This window comes from Hemiscyllium ocellatum, chromosome 28 (genome assembly GCF_020745735.1).
Source record: "Hemiscyllium ocellatum isolate sHemOce1 chromosome 28, sHemOce1.pat.X.cur, whole genome shotgun sequence".
In the NCBI taxonomy this organism is placed as follows: Eukaryota; Metazoa; Chordata; class Chondrichthyes; order Orectolobiformes; family Hemiscylliidae; genus Hemiscyllium; species Hemiscyllium ocellatum.
The window spans coordinates 38,249,062-38,271,356 of NC_083428.1; positions in this window are offsets into that span (position 1 = coordinate 38,249,062).

Sequence of the window (22,295 nt, forward strand, 5' to 3'; positions counted from 1 at the left end):
TGCACTGTGCGATGATTAACCTTTACTACCAGGCTATGCAGACAGCAGCATACTACATTCACTCCAGACTGAGAGCATCCACTCTGGTTACTATCTCAGTACCTGAAGCACCCTTTAAACACGTCACTGACCAGTTTGGTGACACATCTGCTTGTTCTATGGCTGGCTTTTGGCATGTATCTCTTGGGCTTTTTCATTTGACTTCCTCCAGGTATCATCAGTGCTATTGAAGAGAATAGCCCTTGTGTCCTAGCAACCACTCCTTAAAGGTGACAGCGGTCAATATTTGAAAGTTGAAAGCACCAGGTCAACTCTCAGGCAATTAATGTGTATACCAACTAAAACTGCTTCTTATGAATGGCTGTTTCATGTTGATCGAGCAGTTTGTGAATACTCAGTTCTCAAGTTTCTGTTGAAAATTACAAGGACTTAGATGTCATTAGGTTTTGACTGTAATTTAAAACTCAGACTTGCAGAGGAAGCTGTTACAGCGTCACAGGAAGGTTAACCCAGCCACATGTGGACCCAAAGGCAGAAAAGACCAGGAAACATAATGCAGCTGTGGGAAAGTCAGCCAAAGAAGCGAAGCCAAATATCTGCACATTGTAAGGTATTTGAACTAGTGGCATGGGGCTTTTAGTCTTTGTGTATTATTTATTTGTCAGTATTTCTGAAGCCAGGATTATTTTTTAAAACAAATAAAAGAGAGAAGGTCCCTGGGGGTTCTAATGGAGATTTGTCGCAGTGGGGCAGTTTTATGAGTGGATAGAGTAAACATTCAATCGATTTAGCTTTCTTTCTGTTGAGGAGGATCAGGACTTTTTTTTGCTTATGGGAAAAGCACATGGCTTAGAAAGCATTTGTATGTCAGTTTGCAGAAGTCCTGGTGGATTGATTGATTGATTGAATGTCACCACATGTACTGAGATACAGTGAAAAGTGTTGTTTTGCATGCTATGCAAGCAGCTTGTACCTTGCAAAATGCATCAGGATAGCAGAACAGTGTGCAAAACATAGTGTTTCAGCCACAGAGAAGGTGTAGAGAGAGAGAGAGAGCAGAGAAGAATTCACTTTTGAGAGGTCCATTTAAACATCTGATAACAGTGGGGAAGAAGCTGTTCTTGAATCTAATCAAAGAGACCTAAGGAGCAACTTTTTTTGCAGAGGGTGGTACGTGTATGGAATGAGCTGCCAGAGGAAGTGATGGAGGCTGGTACAATTGCAACATTTAAGAGGCATTTGGATGGGTATATGAATAGAAAGGATTTGGAGGGATATGTGCTGGGTGCTGGCAGGTGGGACTGGATTGGGTTGGGATATCTGGTCGGCATGGACGGGTTGGACTGAAGGGTCTGTTTCCATGCTGTACATTTCGATGGCTCGATGACTCTCTATGCCTATTTGAACTTTTATATCTTCTGCCCAATGGCAGGTTGAAGTTAGATGTATGAAATAGTTTGCCCAGGAAAAAGGAGTTAGTTTAGAACTGTGAAAAAAAATAGATTGCCTCAGATACTTTAAATCTTCAGCTTGAACGTTCCAGTACAAAACTGTTTGGTTAGAACCTTTCTGGAAGCTGAGAAAGTCTAATCTCAGTTGTGTGACTACTCAGGATTTGGAATTCACAGAATCACAGAATTGTCATAGCATAGAAAGAAGCCATTCCTGTCCGCACCTAGTGCTAATTTCCTACTGTTTTCCCATAGCCCTGAATACACTACTTCTATCAAAATAATCACACAATGCCCCTCTTGATTGCCTCAATTGGACCTGCCACCAGGCAGTATAAGGCAGTGCATTCCATACTCTAACTACACGCTGTATGAAAACATTTTTATCACCCTTGCTTCATTTGCATATAACTTTAAATTAATGCTTTCTTATTTTTTAATGAAATTAAAGAAAAAGCTAAATTAATCCTAGACATGTAATAGAAAAGCGAGCTCTTTCTGATGTTTCAGTATTGTAATGGGATAGTTTTGAGATAGATGGGATTGTGTTTTTTACTGTGTTTTTCCAAATCTTTCAAATTGAGTTCTATGGAAGTAGCTTGATGTATTTTATTTTTACTTGTTTTGTGTAATGAACATCTATTTTATTGTTAAAATCAAATCTGCGCCATTGGGTGCTTGTTTTTCTCAGTGCAAGATCACCCATTAAAGGAAAACAAAACAAATATAATCTATCGAGCCAGATTTCAATCAACATGTCCAATATTTACATCAGCTGTGAATGTAACACCATGCTGAAATACATCAAATCAGTTGATGTTGACATCATTGCTGGCATTGTTAAAAACTCCATTCCTCGGATCTCTTGCAATCTTCTTCGGAATGTCGGTCTTCTCAAATCTTCTCCCATCTTGATGTTCATCCTTATTTCTTGCTGGATCTTCCAAGCCGATCTTTCCCAGAAATGTGGACCATAATGCACTGAGAAAGCTCCGTTACATCACCGTAGAGTTGTCAGGAGACAGGACATATCCCACCAGCTGCCGTATCGCGTGTTTAATTATTCAATCTGAAAAGAGAAATGAGAGAATGTAGCCAGGGGAGCAGGATAGTTGTTAGGATGTAATTACAGAATCCTTACAGAGCATAAAGAGGCCATTTGGTCTATCAAGTAAAAAATGAGGTCTGCAGATGCTGGAGATCACAGCTGCAAATGTGTTGCTGGTCAAAGCACAGCAGGTCAGGCAGCATCTCAGGAATAGAGAATTCGACGTTTCGAGCATAAGCCCTTCATCAGGAATAAGAGAGAGAGAACCAAGCAGGCTAAGATAAAAGGTAGGGAGGAGGGACTTGGGGGAGGGGCGATGGAGGTGGGATAGGTGGAAGGAGGTCAAGGTGAGGGTGATAGGCCGGAGTGGGGTGGGGGCGGAGAGGTCAGGAAGAGGATTGCAGGTTAGGAGGGCGGTGCTGAGTTGAGGGAACCGACTGAGACAAGGTAGGGGGAGGGGAAATGAGGAAACTGGAGAAATCTGAATTCATACCTTGTGGTTGGAGGGTTCCCAGGCGGAAGATGAGGCGCTCCTCCTCCAGCCGTCGTGTAGTTGTGTTCTGCCGGTGGAGGAGTCCAAGGACCTGCATGTCCTCGGTGGAGTGGGAGGGAGAGTTAAAGTGTTGAGCCACGGGGTGATTGGGTTGGTTGGTTCGGGCGGCCCGGAGGTGTTCTCTGAAGCGTTCCGCAAGTAAGCGGCCTGTCTCACCAATATAGAGGAGGCCACATCGGGTGCAGCGGATGCAATAGATGATGTGTGTGGAGGTACAGGTGAACTTGTGGCGGATATGGAAGGATCCCTTGGGGCCTTGGAGGGAAGGAAGGGAGGAGGTGTGGGCGCAAGTTTTACATTTCCTGCGGTTGCAGGGGAAGGTGCCGGGGGTGGAGGTTGGGTTGGTGGGGGGTGTGGATCTGACGAGGGAGTCACAAAAGGAGTGGTCCTTGCGGAACACTGATAGGGGAGGGGAGGGAAATATATCCTTGGTGGTGGGGTCCGTTTGGAGGTGGCGGAAATGGCGGCGGATGATACGTTGTATGCGGAGGTTGGTGGGGTGATAGGTGAGAACCAGTGGGGTTCTGTCTTGGTGGCGGTTGGAGGAGCGGGGCTCAAGGGCGGAGGAGCGGGAAGTGGAGGAGATGCGGTGGAGGGCATCGTCGATCACGTCTGGGGGGAATCTGCGGTCCTTGAAGAATGAGGCCATTTGGGCTGTGCGGTGTTGGAATTGGTCCTCCTGGGAGCAGATGCGGCGGAGACGAAGGAATTGGGAATATGGGATGGCGTTTTTACAGGGGGCAGGGTGGGAGGAGGTGTAGTCCAGGTAGCTGTGGGAGTCAGTCGGTTTATAATAGATATCTGTGTTGAGTCGGTCGCCCGAGATAGAAATGGAAAGGTCTAGGAAGGGGAGGGAGGAGTCTGAGACAATCCAGGTGGGCCCCAGCTATGCCTGCCTCTTCGTAGGATATGTGGAACAGTCCATCTTCCGCAACTACACTGGCACCACCCCCCACCTTTTCCTCCGCTACATCGATGACTGTATCGGCGCTGCCTCGTGCTCCCACGAGGAGGTTGAACAGTTCATCAACTTTACTAACACCTTCCATCCCGACCTGAAATTCACCTGGACTGTCTCAGACTCCTCCCTCCCCTTCCTAGACCTTTCCATTTCTATCTCGGGCGACCGACTCAACACAGACATCTATTATAAACCGACTGACTCCCACAGCTACCTGGACTACACCTCCTCCCACCCTGCCCCCTGTAAAAACGCCATCCCATATTCCCAATTCCTTCGTCTCCGCCGCATCTGCTCCCAGGAGGACCAGTTCCAACACCGCACAGCCCAGATGGCCTCCTTCTTCAAGGACCGCAGATTCCCCCCAGACGTGATCGACGATGCCCTCCACCGCATCTCCTCCACTTCCCGCTCCTCCGCCCTTGAGCCCCGCTCCTCCAACCGCCACCAAGACAGAACCCCACTGGTTCTCACCTATCACCCCACCAACCTCCGCATACAACGTATCATCCGCCGCCATTTCCGCCACCTCCAAACGGACCCCACCACCAAGGATATATTTCCCTCCCCTCCCCTATCAGCGTTCCGCAAGGACCACCCCCTTCGTGACTCCCTCGTCAGATCCACACCCCCCACCAACCCAACCTCCACCCCCGGCACCTTCCCCTGCAACCGCAGGAAATGTAAAACTTGCGCCCACACCTCCACACTCACTTCCCTCCAAGGCCCCAAGGGATCCTTCCATATCCACCACAAGTTCACCTGTACCTCCACACACATCATCTATTGCATCCGCTGCACCCGATGTGGCCTCCTCTATATTGGTGAGACAGGCCGCTTACTTGCGGAACGCTTCAGAGAACACCTCCGGGCCGCCCGAACCAACCAACCCAATCACCCCGTGGCTCAACACTTTAACTCTCCCTCCCACTCCACCGAGGACATGTAGGTCCTTGGACTCCTCCACCGGCAGAACACAACTACACGACGGCTGGAGGAGGAGCGCCTCATCTTCCGCCTGGGAACCCTCCAACCACAAGGTATGAATTCAGATTTCTCCAGTTTCCTCGTTTCCCCTCCCCCTACCTTGTCTCAGTCGGTTCCCTCAACTCAGCACCGCCCTCCTAACCTGCAATCCTCTTCCTGACCTCTCCGCCCCCACCCCACTCCGGCCTATCACCCTCACCTTGACCTCCTTCCACCTATCCCACCTCCATCGCCCCTCCCCCTAGTCCCTCCTCCCTACCTTTTATCTTAGCCTGCTTGGTTCTCTCTCTCTTATTCCTGATGAAGGGCTTATGCTCGAAACGTCGAATTCTCTATTCCTGAGATGCTGCCTGACCTGCTGTGCTTTGACCAGCAACACATTTGCATTTGGTCTATCAAGTCTACACGATCCTCCAAAAAAAGTCTAACCCAGACCCAGTCCCCAGTCCTCAGTCCTATCCCTGTAGCCCACCATTTACTATGGCTAATCCACATAGCCTACACATCCATGGACACTATGGGCAATTTGGTACGGCCAATCCACCTAAACTGCACACCTTTGGACCATGGGAGGAAACTGGTGCACCTGAAGGGAACCCACGCAGGCATGGGGTAGTTATGCAAAATCCACAGAGACAGTCACCTGAGGCTGGAATCAGACGCAAGTCTCTGGTGTTGTAAGGCAGCAGTACTAACCACTGAACCACCATGTGCCTAATTGAGAGTTAAAGGGTTTGTCAGAGGTGTAGAATGAGAGTGACTGAGCTGTCAACTTTGTACCTATCCAGTTAAACTGGGGTTTCTCTGTCCTGGTGAACCATTCAGCTAAGTTCTATGGATCTGTCCAAAGTCTCCTACTTTAGCTCTGAGCCAGAGGCTTTCTTCAAGGATCACAGACAGCAATGAACTTACTCATCAGAAATTGGAACTTCCTGACAATTCTGATGTAAGTGAATGCAGCAGGACTTCAACAAGGTCCTGAAGAGTATCTCTGGTTGTGTCTCTAATAATCTGGAGATTGACTGATTCGGGTCATCAGTTACTGAGCCCCATCAATGGAAATCTCTTCCTGCGTTGGATTCAAAATCAGGTTTCTGGAATGTGTGGGGGAGCCATACAAGCAATTGTATGGAAAATCCTAGACATATCTCCACCAGGAAGGATATGCAGACAAAAAGGTTAAAAGCTTTCATAGCCACAGGTAATGAATGGTCATCCGATCCAACAGGATCTGCTTCTAGAAGGCTACCAATGTTGATCATCCCTCCTGACTGACTATGCATTGTTCTATAGGTAATATCTCCCCTAGATCAGCCCCTTTCCTTTTGACTGATCTCTTCCCTTCAGCTTCCCACATCCCCTATTTCCCCACACCCCTGCTCCCCATACTCCTGTGTGCTGCTGCTATCTCTCCTTGTCTCTGTCTTTCTCTCTCTTTGTGTTTCTCCCTCCACTCCAGGCCACCCCTGCTGCAGATGCTCAACATCTGGCTCCTCATCTGAGGTTCAGTATAACATTACCATGGCACCACCCATCCTGATTTTGAGTCCCTGTTAACCACAAATTGCACAAATTAGCCTCTCAGAGTAAGTACTCTCAAGTTAACATTTCCCAGTGGGATGTGAGAAAGCAGCTGTGAACACTAACTCTTCAGTACTGAATTAGCCTGTAGATTAATGAGCTCAATGAATTGCTGGTCCTTCTCAATGTGGTTTAAATGCCGAGGGTCAGGTGGTCTAGAAACCCCAGGCGTGCACCATTCATTTAAATTCTGAGTTGAATTCATGACTTCATGCATTCACATTACTAACTGACCTCATTACAGGGGATTATGCCTAGACAGCCAAACAAGCCCTAGTTAAAACAAAAACCTGGCATGCTAGTTCCTGCTTGCTCAGTGGTTAGCACTGCTGCCTCACAGCGCCAGGGACCCAGGTTTGATTCCAGCCTTGGGTGACTGTCTGTGTGGAGTTTGCATATTCTCTGCGTGGGTTTGCTCCGGGTTCCTCCCACAGTCCAAAGATGTGCGGGTTAGGTGAATTGGCCAGGCTAAATTGCCCACAGTGTTAGATGCCTTAGACAGGGGTGAATGTAGGGGGATAGGTCTGGGTGGGTTTCTCTTCGGAGGGTCGGTGTGGGCTTGTTGGGCCAAAGGGCCTGTTTCCACACTGTAGGGAAGCTAATCTAATGTTCACATCTTCATCAATTTTCATAACTCTTCCGCATCTAAACCTCTTCATTCCTCCATGGTACAAGTGTCCCATGTCCTCCATCCCAGCACTGTCTTGGAGGAAAATAAACTGCAACAATTTTCAAACAAACCGGTGAAAAGCCTTTGTTCAAGAAACATCACAAGAAATCACGTACCTACTCAAAACCTGGGTGTCCAGGTATTATTTTGTAATTATTCTGACAGTCATAGAGATATACAGACCCTTCGCTCCAATTCATCCGCGTCAACCAGACATCCCAATTTGATCCATTCCCATTTGCCAGTACTTGGGCTATATCCCTCTAAACCCTTCCTATTCATATACCCATCCAGATGTCTTTTAAATATTGTAATTGTACCAGCCTCCACCACTTCCTCTGGCAGCTCATTCAATATACGCACTACTTTCTGTGTGCAAAAGTTACCTCGCGGATTCTTTTTTAAAATCTTTCCCGTCTCATCTTAAAACTATGCCCACTAGTGTGACCCGACAAGATAAATCTAGGTTCTATGTATAAATCACCATCTGTGCGCTAACCTCCTTGATTCTTTCCTGGAATAAGGGGATCACTGAGAATTAGAGCTGCATTTGCTGCCTGTCCCTAATTGCCCATGAACTGAGTGGCGTGCTGGGCTATTGCAGGGGGCAGTTCAGAATCCATCACATTGACGTGAGACTGGAATTATATAAGATCATAAGACCATAAATCCTAGGAGCAGAAATTACATCATTCAACCCATCGAGTCTACTCCACCATTCAATTATGGTTGATAAGTTTCTCAACCTCATTCACTCGCTTTCTCTCTGTAGCTTTTGATTCCCTTAACAATCAAGAACCTATTAATCTCTTAAATATGTCTTAAATATACTCAATGAACTGGCCTCCACAGCTTTCTGAGTCAATGAAATCACAGATTCAGATTCCCTACTCTCTGGCTGAAGACGTTTCTCCTCATCTCCTTTCTAAAAGGTCTTCCCTTTACTCTAAGCCTGTGCCCCCAGGTCCTCATCTCTCTTGCCAATGGAAACAACTTCCCAATATCCACTCTGTCAGGCCATTCAGTATTCTGTAAGTTTCAGTCAGATTCCCTCCTCATCCTTCTCAACTCCATCAAGTATGGATCCAGAGTCCTCAAACGTTCCTCATATATTAAGATTTTCTTTATTAGGATCATTCTCTTAAATCTCCTCTGGATCCACTTCAGGGCCAATACATCCTTCCTGAGATACGGGCTCAAAATTGCTCACAATATTCTAAATATGGCCTGTTAAAGCCTCAGAAGTACATCCCTGCTTTTATATTCTAGTCCTCAAGAAATAAATCCCATCATTGCATTTGTCTTCCTAACTATCAACTCAACCTGGCCTGTTTCCACACAGTAGGGATTCTATGGTTCTATGATTTTACAATGCACTTCTAAGTATTCAGGAATCTTATCCTTCGCCATGGATTCCAGTATCCAAAGTTTGTGCGAAGATTTGTAGCTCGGGTGCTCGTTGTTGTGGTTCTGTTCGCCGAGCTGGAAGTTTTTGTTGCAAACATTTCGTCCCCTGGCTAGGCGACATCATCAGTGCTTTGGAGCCTCCTGCGAAGCGCTTCTTTGATGTTTCTTCCAGTATTTATAGTGGTCTGTCCTTGCCGCTTCCGGTTGTCAGTTTCAGCTGTCCGCTGTAGTGGTTGGTATATTGGGTCCAGGTCGATGTGTTTGTTGATGGAGTTTGTGGATGAATGCCATGCCTCTAGGAATTCCCAGGCTGTTTTCTGTCTGGCTTGCCCTATGATAGTAGTGTTGTCCCAGTCGAATTCATGTTGCTTGTTGTCTGCGTGTGTGGCTACTAGGGATAGCTGGTCGTGTCGTTTCGTGGCTAGTTGATGTTCATGTATGCGGATTGTTAGCTGTCTTCCTGTCTGTCCTATATAGTGTTTTGTGCAGTCCTTGCATGGTATTTTGTACACTACATTAGTTTTGCTCATGTTGGGTATCGGGTCCTTCGTTCTAGTAAGTTGTTGTCTGAGCGTGGCTGTTGGTTTGTGTGCTGTTATGAGTCCTAAGGGTCGCAGTAGTCTGGCTGTTAGTTCTGAAACGCTCCTGATGTATGGTAGTGTGGCTAGTCCTTTTGGTTGTGGCATGTCCTCGTTCCGTGGCCTTTCTCTTAGGCATCTGTTGATGAAGTTGCACGGGTATCCGTTTTTGGCGGATACCTTGTATAGGTGTTCCTCCTCTTCTTTTTGCAGTTCTGGTGTACTCCAGTGTGTTGTGGCCCTTTTGAATAGTGTCCTGATGCAGCTTCGTTTGTGTGTGTTGGGGTGGTTACTTTCATAGTTTAGGACTTGGTCTGTGTGTGTTGCTTTCCTGAATACCCTTGTGGTGAATTCTCCGTTCGGTGTTCTCTGTACTATCACGTGTAGAATGGGAATTGGCTGTCCTTTTCTTCTTCTCTCGTCAATCGGATTCCTGTGAGTGTGGCATTGATGATCCGGTGTGTCACCAATCTCGGGACTCATAGCAGAGGCAGTTATGCAAAGGTTAGAACAAACAGTCCTACTACAAATTCAACCCAAACTCTGGGTCAGATATGTCGATGACACGTTTGTAATCATCAAAACCACAGAAATAGAAAAAACACACCGGATCATCAACGCCACACTCACAGGAATCCGATTCACGAGAGAAGAAGAAAAGGATAGCCAACTCCCATTCCTAGACGTGATGGTACAGAGAACACCGAACGGAGAATTCACCACAAGGGTATTCAGGAAAGCAACACACACAGACCAAGTCCTAAACTATGAAAGTAACCACCCCAACACACACAAACGAAGCTGCATCAGGACACTATTCAAAAGGGCCACAACACACTGCAGTACACCAGAACTGCGAAAAGAGGAAGAGGAACACCTATACAAGGTATTCGCCAAAAACGGATACCCGTGCAACTTTATCAACAGATGCCTAAGAGAAAGACCACGGAACGAGGACATGCCACAACCAAAAGGACTAGCCACACTACCATACATCAGGAGCATTTCAGAACTGACAGCCAGACTACTGCGACCCCTAGGACTCATAACGGCACACAAACCAACAGCCACGCTCAGACAACAACTTACTAGAACGAAGGACCCGATACCCAACATGAGCAAAACTGATGTAGTGTACAAAATACCATGCAAGGACTGCACAAAACACTATATAGGACAGACAGGAAGACAGCTAACAATCCGCATACATGAACATCAACTAGCCACGAAACGACACGACCAGCTATCCCTAGTAGCCACACACGCAGACAACAAGCAACATGAATTCGACTGGGAGAACACTACTATCATAGGGCAAGCCAGACAGAAAACAGCCTGGGAATTCCTAGAGGCATGGCATTCATCCACAAACTCCATCAACAAACACATCGACCTGGACCCAATATACCAACCACTACAGCGGACAGCTGAAACTGACAACCGGAAGCGGAAAGGACAGACCACTATAAATACTGGAAGAAGCATCAAAGAAGCGCTTCGCAGGAGGCTCCAAAGCACTGATGATGTCGCCTAGCCAGGGAATGAAATGTTTGCAACAAAAACTTCCAGCTCGGCGAACAGAACCACAACATTCCAGTATCCTATCCACGACCGAGGTCAGGCTAATCAGCCTTTAATTTCCCGTCTGGTGCCTCACTCACTTCTTAAATGGTGGGGGTGGGGGGGTTACGCTATTGATTTTTCAGTCCTCTGGGACCTTACCTGACTACAGTGATTCCTGAAAGATCGCCATTAACACTTCCATTATGTCTTCAGCCATCTCCTTCAGAACTCTGGGGTGTAGTCCATCTGGTCCAGGTTATTTATCCACCTTCAGACCTTTCAGTTTTTCTAGTACCTTCTTCTTGGCGATGGCCACTATGCTCATCTCTGCCCCCCAACTCTCTTGAATCTTTGGGATGTTACTCATGTCTTCCATGGTGAAGACTGACACAAAGTACTTGTTCAGTTCCTCTGCCATTGCTTTGTTCCCCGTTGCTACTTCTCCAGCATCATTTTCCAGCTTCCCAATGTCCACTTCTGCCCCTCTTTTACCCTTTATATATCTAAAGAAACTCTTGCAATCTTCTTTTATATTACTGGCTAGTTTATCATCATATTTAATCTTCTCCCTTCTTATTTCTTTTTTAGATGTCCTCTGGTGGTCATTGTAAGCTTCCCAATCCTCTAGTGTCCCATTGCCCTTCACCACATTATATGCTTTCTCTTTTGCTTTCACGCTATCCCTGACTTCCCTAGTCAGCTCCAGTTGCCTCATCCTCTCTGCACCATGCTTCTTTTTCCTCTAGATGAATCTCTGCTGTGTCTCCTGAATTACTCCCAGAAACTCCTGCCATTGCTGTTCCACTGTCTTTCCTGTCAGGCTTCTCTCCCAGTCAATTTTGGCCTCTGCAGTTGCCTTTATTCAGCTGAAATACCATTGCCTCTGAATCTATCTTCTCTCTCTCTCAAATTGCAAAGTAAATTCTATCATATTATGATCACTCCCTCCTAAGGGTTCCTTCACCTTAAGCTCCCTTACCAAGACTGCGTCATTGCACAACACTAAATCCAGAATTGCCTCTTCCCTGGTAGGTTCCACCACAAACTGCTCCAAAACACCATCTCACAGACATTCCACAAATTCCTTTTCTTGTGATCCATCACCAACCTGATTTCCACCTGCATATTGAAATCCCCTATGATCACTGTAACCTTGCCTTTCTCACATGCCTTTTCTATCTCCTGGTGTGCCTTGTGCCCCCCCATCCTGATGCAGTTTGGAGGCCTGTGTGTAACTCCCATTATGGTTTTATTACCTTTGCGTTTCCTCAACTCTACCCACACAGATTCCACACTACCTGACCCAATGTCATTTCTTGCTATCCATTTAATTCCCTTTCTTACTAATAAGGCAACCCCATTCCCTCTAACCATCTTTCTGATAGGATGTGTATCCTTAGATATTTAGCGCCCAATCCTGATCCCCTCACAGTCACATCTCCGTGATGCGGACCACGTCATACCTACCAATTTTAGTCAACGCCCCAAGATCATTTACCTTATTTTTAATATTGCGTGCATTCAGAAAAAGCACCTTCAGTCCTATATATATTGTCCCTCTTCTCATTGTCATCTGTTTATTCAATGCACTTGAACTTTGATTCCACACTCTTTCCAAATAATCTGCCCTATTTTGGTGTGTTGCTGGGGTCCTTTAATAACGTCTCCTGAGTTCTCCTGTATTTTCATTTTTTCACACTTCTCCACGCAGTTGAATCCACCCTCCATCCTCAACACATGCTAATCTGCTTTGTTTCCCATTAGTAGTAAAAAGTGAGGTCTGCAGATGCTGGAGATCAGAGCTGAAAATGTGTTGCTGGTTAAAGCACAGCAGGTTAGGCAGCATCCAAGGAACAGGAAATTCGACGCTTCGGGCCACAGTTTCAATACCGTACAGCCCAGATGGCCTCCTTCTTCAAGGACCGCAGATTCCTCCCAGACGTGATCGACGATGCCCTCCACCGCATATCCTCCACTTCCCGCTCCTCCGCCCTTGAGCCCCACCCCTCCAACCGCCACCAAGACAGAACCCCACTGGTTCTCACCTACCACCCCACCAACCTCCGTATACAGCGTATCATCCTCCGTCACTTCCGCCAACTCCAAACGGACCCCACCACCAGGGATATATTTCCCTCCCCTCCCCTATCAGCGTTCCGCAAAGACCACTCCCTTCGTGACTCCCTCATCAGGTCCACACCCCCCACCAACCCAACCTCCACTCCCGCACCTTCCCCTGCAACCGCAGGAAATGCAAAACTTGCGCCCACACCTCCTCCCTTCCTTCTCTCCAAGGCCCCAAGGGATCCTTCCATATCCGCCACAAATTCACCTGCACCTCCACAACATCATCTATTGCATCCACTGCACCCGATGTGGCCTCCTCTATATTGGGGAGACAGGCCGCCTACTTGCAGAACGCTTCAGGGAACACCTCTGGGACGCCTGAACCAACCAACCCAACCACCCCGTGGCTCAACACTTTAACTCTCCCTCCCACTCCACCGAAGACATGCAAGTCCTTGGACTCCTCCATCGCCAGAACATAACAACACGACGGTTGGAGGAAGAGCGCCTCATCTTCCGCCTGGGAACCCTCCAGCCACAAGGGATGAACTCGGATTTCTCCAGTTTCCTCATTTCCCCTCCCCCCACCTTGTCTCAGTCGATTCCCTTGAACTCAGCACCGCCCTCCTAACCTGCAATCTTCTTCCTGACCTCTCTGTCCCCACCCCACTCCGGCCTATCACCCTCACCTTGACCTCCTTCCATCTATCACATCTCCATCACCCCTCCCCCAAGTCCCTCCTCCCTACCTTTTATCTTAGCCTGCCTAGCACCCTCTCCTCATTCCTGATGAAGGGCTCTGGCCCAAAACGTCGAATTTCCTGTTCCTTGGATGCTGCCTAACCTGCTGTGCTTTAACCAGCAACACATTTTCAGCTTGTTTCCCATTAGCCATTATACTTCCTGAAGTATTACCCTCCTTTTCCCCCTTCTTTCTACTTTAAAGTCCTATTGATCACCCCATTTACTCTTGCCGCTAGAATATTGGTCCCAGTTCAGTTCAGGCCAGACCAAATAAGGGAAGTAATTCCCTTCCCAAAAAGACATTTGCTAACCAAATGGAATTTTGTGACAATAAATGATATTTTTATGACTATCATCATTCAGAATAACTTCCAACTTTAGAGTTATTAACTAAACTTACATTCCACTCGCTGCCATGGTGGGATTTGCCAAAGCATTGCCTAGGTCTCGGGATTATTATTCCTGTAACAGTTGCACCACTCCACTGCATTCAATGTCTAGGTTTAAGGTGAAAGGGGAAAGATTTATAAGGAACCCAAGAGTCACCTTTTTCACACAGTGGGTGGTACATGTATGGAATGAGCTGCCAGAGGAAGTAGTGGAGGCTGGTGCAATTATGACATTTAGAGACATCTGGATGGGTACACAATTAGGAAGGATTTTAGAGGGATATGGGTCAAATATTGGCAATTGGGACAAGTTAATTTTGGATATCTCATTGACATAGACAAGTTGACCTGCAGGATCTGTTTCCATGCTGGATGTCTCTATGACTTTAATACTCAATGAATGCCCTTTAATCTATTAGCCTTAAACACAGCATCTTTAATCCCGGAGTTGGATAAGAACATCATTGGGTTTAGATAACAGACCCTCAAATGTGTATCCTCTTGGTTGAGGGAGAGAAGACATTAGCTGCTGCTTTACAATTGCTTTGCCCTCACAATTTACATTCATATGTTAAAAATCACACAGCACCAGGTTATAGTCCAACAGGTTTAATTGGAAGCACACTAGCTTTCAGAGCGATGCCCCTTCATCAGGTGATTGTGGAGGGCTCAATCATAACACAGAATTTATAGCAAAAATTTGCAGTGTGATGTAACTGAAATTATACATTGAAAAATTGATTGTCTGTTAAGCCTTTCATCTGTTAGAATACAGTGATAGTTTCACTTCTTTCATGTGTAAATCACAAAACCCTTTTTTTAAAAGTTGCATTCTCAGGTTGGCTGTTAACAATGGTGATAGCTAACAATATGTTGAAGGTGTTGGCCCTCTGTGTTCTCTGTCTATGACCTGATGTTTAGATTGATTCTAATCTAAAAAGTGAGATAACAGAGTTTTACATAAATTCATGCAGTTTTTGAGCTCAGAGTTCTACATGAATGCATGCAGCTTTTGAGCAAAGTGCAATGTAACTCTGCAAGTACAAATTCACCCCGCAAAATATATGTGTACATGTAGGTCTTTGTGAGACTGTGTGTGTGTGTGTCTGGGGTGGGGGTTGTGAGTATGAGAAAGTGTGTGTGTGTGTGTGTGTGTGTGCGTAGTGGGTGCAGAGTGTCTTAGGTCTGTGAGGGTGTGCATGTGTGAGCGTGTGTCTGTAAGGGTGTGTGTAGGTGTCTGTGTGCGAGTCTGTGTGTACCTGTGTCCGTGTGTATGTGAGAGTGTGTGTGTAGTGTAATGGTGATCACCTGTAATGTGACATGAATCCAAGGTCCCGGTTGAGGCCCTCCCTATGTGTACTGAACTTAGCTATCAGCCTCTGTTTGGCCACTTTCCTCTGCTGCCTGTCCCGAAGTCCACCTTGGAGGATGGTCACCCGAAGGTCCGAGGCTGAATGTTCTGGACCACTGAAGTGTTCCCCAACTGGGAGGGAACCCTCCTGTCTGTTGATTGTTGTGCGGTACACACACACACACACACTTTCTCACATTCACAACCCCCACCCCAGACAGACAGACACAGACAAAGACCCACATGCGCACATATATTTTGTGGGGTGAATTTGTACTTGCAGAGTTACATTACACTTTGCTCAAAAACTGCATACATTCATGTAGAACTCTGAGCTCAAAAACTGCATGAATTTATGTAGAACTCTGCTATCTCACTTTTTAGATTAGAATCAATCTAAACATCAGGTCATAGACAGAGAACACAGGGGGCTAACACCTTCAACATATTGTCTAGCTATCACCATTGTTAACAGCTAACCCGAAAATGCAACTTTTGAAAAAAGGGTTTTATGATTTACACATGAAAGAAGTGAAATTATCACTGTATTCTAACAGATGAAAGGCTTAACAGACAATCAATTTTTCAATGTATAATTTCAGTTACATCACACTGCAAATTTTTGCTATAAATTCTTTGTCATGATCGAGCCCTCCACAATCCCCTGATGAAGGAGCATCGCTTTGAAAGCTAGTGTGCTTCCAATTAAACCTGTTGGACTATAACCTGGTGTTGTGTGATTTTTAACTTTGTACACCCCAGTCCAACACCGGCATCTCCAAATCATACATTCATATGCACACCTTAACAGTATGTGAGAAGACAATATTAAACTTAACATCCCCAGATAAGATAAAACTAACGAACATGGACCTCAAAAGATCGTATGAAATGGATGTGGAGGAAACCACCTATCTCTCTGAGACTGCTCCACCATTCAATTGACATCGTGGCTGATCTGATTGCAGTCTCACTCAACTTTATCTTTATCATGATCACCTTCTCAGTGGGTTTGTTAGGGAAGGACCTTCCACATATGTCATTTACTGTATCCGTTGCTCCTGGTAAAGTCCTAGAGAGTGTTGCTGAACAAAGAGACCTTGAAGTGCAAGTTCATAGCTCCTTGAAAGTGGAGTTGCAAGTAGATAGGATAGTGAAGAAGGTGTTTGGTATGCTTTCTTTGATTTGTCAGGGTACTGAATACAGGAGTTAGGAGGTCATATTGCAGCTGTACAGGACATTGGTTAGGCCACTGTTGGAATATTGCGTGCAATTCTGGTCTCCTTTCTATCCGAAAGATGTTGTGAAACTTGAAAGAGTTCAGAAAAGATTTACAAGGATGTTGCCAGGGTTGGAGGATTTGAGCTACAGGGAGAGGCTGAACAGGCTGGGGCTGTTTTTCCTGCACCGTCGGAGGCTGAGGGGTGACCTTATAGAGGTTTACAAAATTATGAGGGGCATGGATGGGGTAAATAGGCAAAGTCTTTTCCCTGGGGTAGGGGAGTCCAGAACTAGAGGGCATAGGTTTAGGGTGAGAGAGGAAAGATATAAAAGAGACCTAATGGGCGACTTTTTCATGCAGAGAGTGGTACGTGTATGGAATGAGCTGCCAGAGGAAGTGGTGGAGGCTGGTACAATTGCAACATTTAAGAGGCATTTGGATGGGATATGAATAGGAAGGGTTTGGAGGGATATGGGCTGGTTGTTGGCAGGTGGGACTAGATTGGGTTGGGATATCAGGTCAGCATGGATGGGTTGGACTGAAGGGTCTGTTTCCATGCTGTACATCTCTATGATTCTATGATGCGATCTCCTCTACACTGGGGAGACAGGACGCGTACTAGCAGAGCGTTTCAGAGAACATCTCCGGGACACCCACACCAACCAAACCCACTGCACCATGGCTGAACACTTCAACTCCGCCCCCCACCCCCACTCTGCCAAAGACATGCAGGTCCTGGGCCTCCCCCATTGCTACACCCCAACCACCCGATGTCTGGCGGAAGAATGCCTCAACTTCCGCCTTGGGACACGCCAACCACACGGCGTCAATGTGGATTTCAACAGTTTCCTCATTTCCCCTCCCCCCACCTTATCCCGGTTCCAACCTTCCAACTTGGCACCACCCTCATGACCTGTCCCACCTGCCCATCCTCCTTCCCACCTAGCCGCTCCACCCTCCCCTCCACACCTTCACATCCACCTCTCGTACCTATCGCACTCTCAGCTCCCTTCCCTCCAACCCCACTCCCCCCTCCTATTTATCTCTCCACCGCACCCCCCACCCTCCCCAGCTCACAAGCCTCTTTCCTGATGAAGGACTCTTGCCCGAAACGTCGATTCTCCTGCTCCGGCTCCTCAGATGCTGCCTGACCTGCTGTGCTTTTCCACACTCTCGACTCTGATCTCCAGCATCTGCGATCCTCACTTTCTCCTTGTTAGGGGAGGGGCCCTCCCTGATTGGGGCACTATTGTCCCACAAGGCAACAGTATCGCCTATGCCTTGGCATCATCCTCCCTCCCAAATCGGCTGACTTCCAGACTGTTCGACTTTAAACACAGCGTGGAGTTAGAGCCGCAGCCTCAGTGAACAACCATTAGAGGTGACCCTCCTGGGGACACCTGGTTGCATGTTCAGTGAATGGATAGTGGTCCCACAGACAGCAACTGAGGGGGCCTTTAACATGAAAAATTACTTCAAGTGGGAAAAGACACTAAAGTTTCCCTTTTTCACTGTGTGTCCCCGCTCCAAACTATTGTTTAGATAATTAAAACCTTAAATAATCATTGTAGTGTTGTTAATGTGCACCTCTATAAATGTTATGCTTCTGATGGTCCATCAATGTGGCAGATCGCTTGTGATTTCTCAGCTCTTACGATGTCATTCCATTTGGTCACATCCACTCAGGTTCTGACACTATCATTATTGATTCAGTTGCGACAACTCGTCATCCTTACCAGATGTTTCCTGGCTGCCTTGGAAGTGGTGAAATATTTGTCCATTCCTTACAGCCAGTGACAGTGAAAGGAACAAGCAAGGATTTCCCCACGTCAGGATTTCTGTTTATAAATTATCGACAGAAAATGCGGGAAATACTCAGAAGGTAGGGTGGTATCTATGGCAAGAAAGTGAATTGATGTTGCAGGTCGATGACCTTTCAACTGTAAGGCTAGCATAGGCCCTGGATTATCATTGAAACAGCCAAGCTCATAAGTGAGGAGCAGGAGGTGGCCTTTCAGCCCCTCAAAGAAGTCCAGCCATTCTATAAGATCCTGGCTGATTTCAATGCGATCTAAACTCCATATTCCCACCTCCTTCCAATAATGACCTTCCTACTGGTCAAATCTAGTTGCTTCTGCCTTAAAAATATTCAATGATTCTGTGTCTGCTGCTGGCTGAGAGAGGTAAGACTGTCTGTAAAGAAAGAAATCACCTAGTCTCACTCTTAAATGGGAGAGTCCTTACTTTTAAAGTGTGTTCCCACCACACTACCACCCACCCTCCATATTAGTCCCTTTCCCAAGAGGAAACATCCTTTTGGCATCTACCTTATCAAGTCTTCCTCAAGATCCTATATGTTCCATTAAGATCACCTCTTATTCAGCCAAACTCCCAATGAGTACAGGCCTAACCTGTCCAACCTTTTATTATATGAATAGGAAGGGTTTAGAGGGATATGGGCCAAGTGCTAGCAAATGGGACAAGATTAGGTTAGGATATCTGGTCGGCATAGACAAGTTGGACCGATGGGTCTGTTTCCGTTCTATGTATCTCTATGACTCTATGACTGTATATGATAACCTCCTCACACAGGTAACAGTATAGTGGGGTCAAAATGACCATGAAATCATCAAATCAGACACTGGTTACAGGTCAGAACAAAGCTATTCATCTCCACTAGTACAGGTCTTGACTCTAGTAGTGGGGCTGAGGGCAAGTAAGCTTCACGCCTGGCCTCCACACCTGCTTGTTCCTTCTTAGCTCAAGAAATATCTAAAGGGTGGACGGAGTTTTCACCAAGTTCCTACCATTCGTACTGGGTGAGCATCAGGAAATTAGGGGGAGGCTAATCATTACAAATATATGGAGGAAATGGTGGGAAGCGATGGCCTGGTGATATTGTTGCTAGGCTATAATCCAGAGACAGACATCATATTCTGGATTTGAATCCCACCGCAGCAGATGGTAACATTTGTATTCTAGAAAAATCTGCAATTAAGAGTTGAACAATGACAATGAAACCATTGTCAACTGCCAGAAAAAAAACCATCTGGTTCATTAATGCCCCTCATCCTTACTGGGTCTGGACTACATGTGACTTCAGACACACAGCAATGTGGATGGTCGTTAACTGTCCTCCAGGCAATTAGAGATGGGCAATAACTGGTGGTCTGATCAGTGACACCCTCATCCTGTGAGTAAATATAAACAAAGGTACAGGGTAAGAAGCAAGAACAAGATACCCTGAGTTCAAATCCCATTGCAGCCCCTGTGGACTAGGATGGCACAGTGGTTAGCACTGCTACCTCACAGCACCTGGGTTCAAGTCCATCCTCAGGCAACTGTCTTCGTGAAGTTTGCACATTCTCCCCACGTCTGTGTGGATTTCCTGCCGATGCTCCAATATCCCCCCCCACAGTTCAGAGATATAAAGGTTAGGTGGATTGGCCATGCCAAATTGCCTATAGTGGCCAGGGTAATGTAGGTTATGTGGATTGGCCACAGGAAATGCAGGCTTACAGTGATACACTAAGAGGTGGTTCAGGCTGATCTTCAGAGGGTCAGTGTGGACTTGAAGAGCTGAATGGCCTACCTCTGCACTGTAGATATTCTATGACTTTCTGGATATCGAAGGAGGATTCATGACCCAAATTGACCATTAAAAAAACACAGAATACTGTAGCCACTGGAAACTTGGAATAAAGACAGAAAATGCTGCAAATATTCAGGCAGTATCTGTGTGAAAATAAAAAAGAGAGTCAATGTTTCAGCGAGATGCCTTTCATTAGAATTGAGGTATGATAGAAATACATTTGGTTTAAACAAGAAGTTTGTGGAGATAAATAAAACCAAAGGAAGGCCTGTGGTAGAGTGAAAGATGGGAAGGTTAGCTTTACACAACCAAAAGGAAAGATGATGGTTTAAGAAAATGGTTTATGGAAAAGAAAATGGAAGATGGTATTTAAGAGTGGATGCTAGGAAATTGTTTCTGTTAGGCGAGGAGACTAGGACCCGTGGACACAGCCTTAAAATTAGAGGGGGTCAATTCAGAACAGAAATGCGGAAACATTTCTTCAGCCAGAGAGTGGTGGGCCTGTGGAGTTCATTGCCGCAGAGTGCAGTGGAGGCCGGGACGCTAAATGTCTTCAAGGCAGAGATTGATAGATTCTTGATGTCACAAGGAATTAAGGGCTACGGGGAGAATGCGGGTAAGTGGCGTTGAAATGCCCATCAGCCATGATTGAATGCCGGAGTGGACTCGATGGGCCGAATGGCCTTACCTCCGCTCCTATGTCTGATGGTCTTATGGTCTTAAAAGAAACTAAGGAACAAAACACGAGTCTTGAGCAGGTGTGGTGCAAAAATAAGAGGAAAAACAAAACAAGAAAAGCAAAGGATATAAAACAGAGGATGTGGTTTACCAACCGAACATTTTGAACTGGGCGTTGAGTCTGGAAGATTGTAGAGTAAAAGGTAAGGTACTGTTCCCCAAGCTTCATTGGAACAGTGCAGTAGGCCAAGGACAGAGAGGTCAGCATGAGAGCAAGCTGGAGCATTAAAAAGACAGTGTCTGAAAGCTCAGGGTCATGCTTGCAACCCAAATGGAGGCATTCCACATAGCCGCCACCAAATTGACATCTGATCTTTCTTTGTGCTATAGTTTAATGCCCACATCCATGAGTTTGGGTTCAGGATATAGGAGGAGACAAGCTCAATAACTATTATCAGGCTTCAGCTGTTTTATTAAGTATTTATTACAAATTAATTTATTTCAATTTGTTATTATTCATTATTAATTTATATCAAGTTGAGACTAAATACACCAATTTGTGGCATTCAGAGTTATGCAAGGCTCTAGTCTTGCTGTTACACAATTGAAAGGCTATTCTGTAAAACTTCTGCAAGTCACTGGGCTCCATGTCTTCTCTCTTCTTTCTTAAATCCATCCACATTATGTTTTTATGCCCGGTGAGGAGCAGCTCTGTGATATCATTGTAATGTTGGTCCAGGGTCCTTACACAACAGTGTTCCCAGTGAATGAAACGCAAGTGGTAGCTCTCAGCTACAGAAGGTGGGCTGCTCTCTCTACACTCGTTGTGGATCAGAAAGAGCAGAAATGTTGCCCCCACTAGATCCCTCAAAGAAGCTTTTGGAATTCCCCCCAGCCCTGACTTCCAGCTTCCGCTCCCAATCCCTCACCCAAATCCCAGTTTGCAGGATCCCTCCATCACCCTATCCCAGCATTCCCTCAGTGCCTCACTAAATCTTGAATATACACACAAAGAAATAGTAGCCATGACATGGAGGTGCTGGTGTTGGACTGGGATGGACAAAAAGTCAGATGTCACACAACACTAGGTTAGATTCCAACAGGGTTTACTTGAAATCACAAGCTTTAGGAGTGTTGCGTCTTTGTCACAGTTGGACAATAACGTGGTGTCTGACAAAGAAATGGTGATAGAGAAGAATCATATCTATGGTTGGTTCTGTAACCCAGGGAACTAAATGAGTGGCATAAAAACACATTATAAGAAGAGCTTTGAAAAATTTATAAGACTTATGGAATGAAGTACTTCATCTGAGATTGTGGAACAGCACATGTAAATTCAGCATTGTTTCTTATCAACTCCATTGTCAATAAATCATTGTCCAGTAATGACTAATCTAGCAGAAGACTGTTAAGCTATTTAATGCGCCTGTGTACATATCAATCTCTGCAAGTG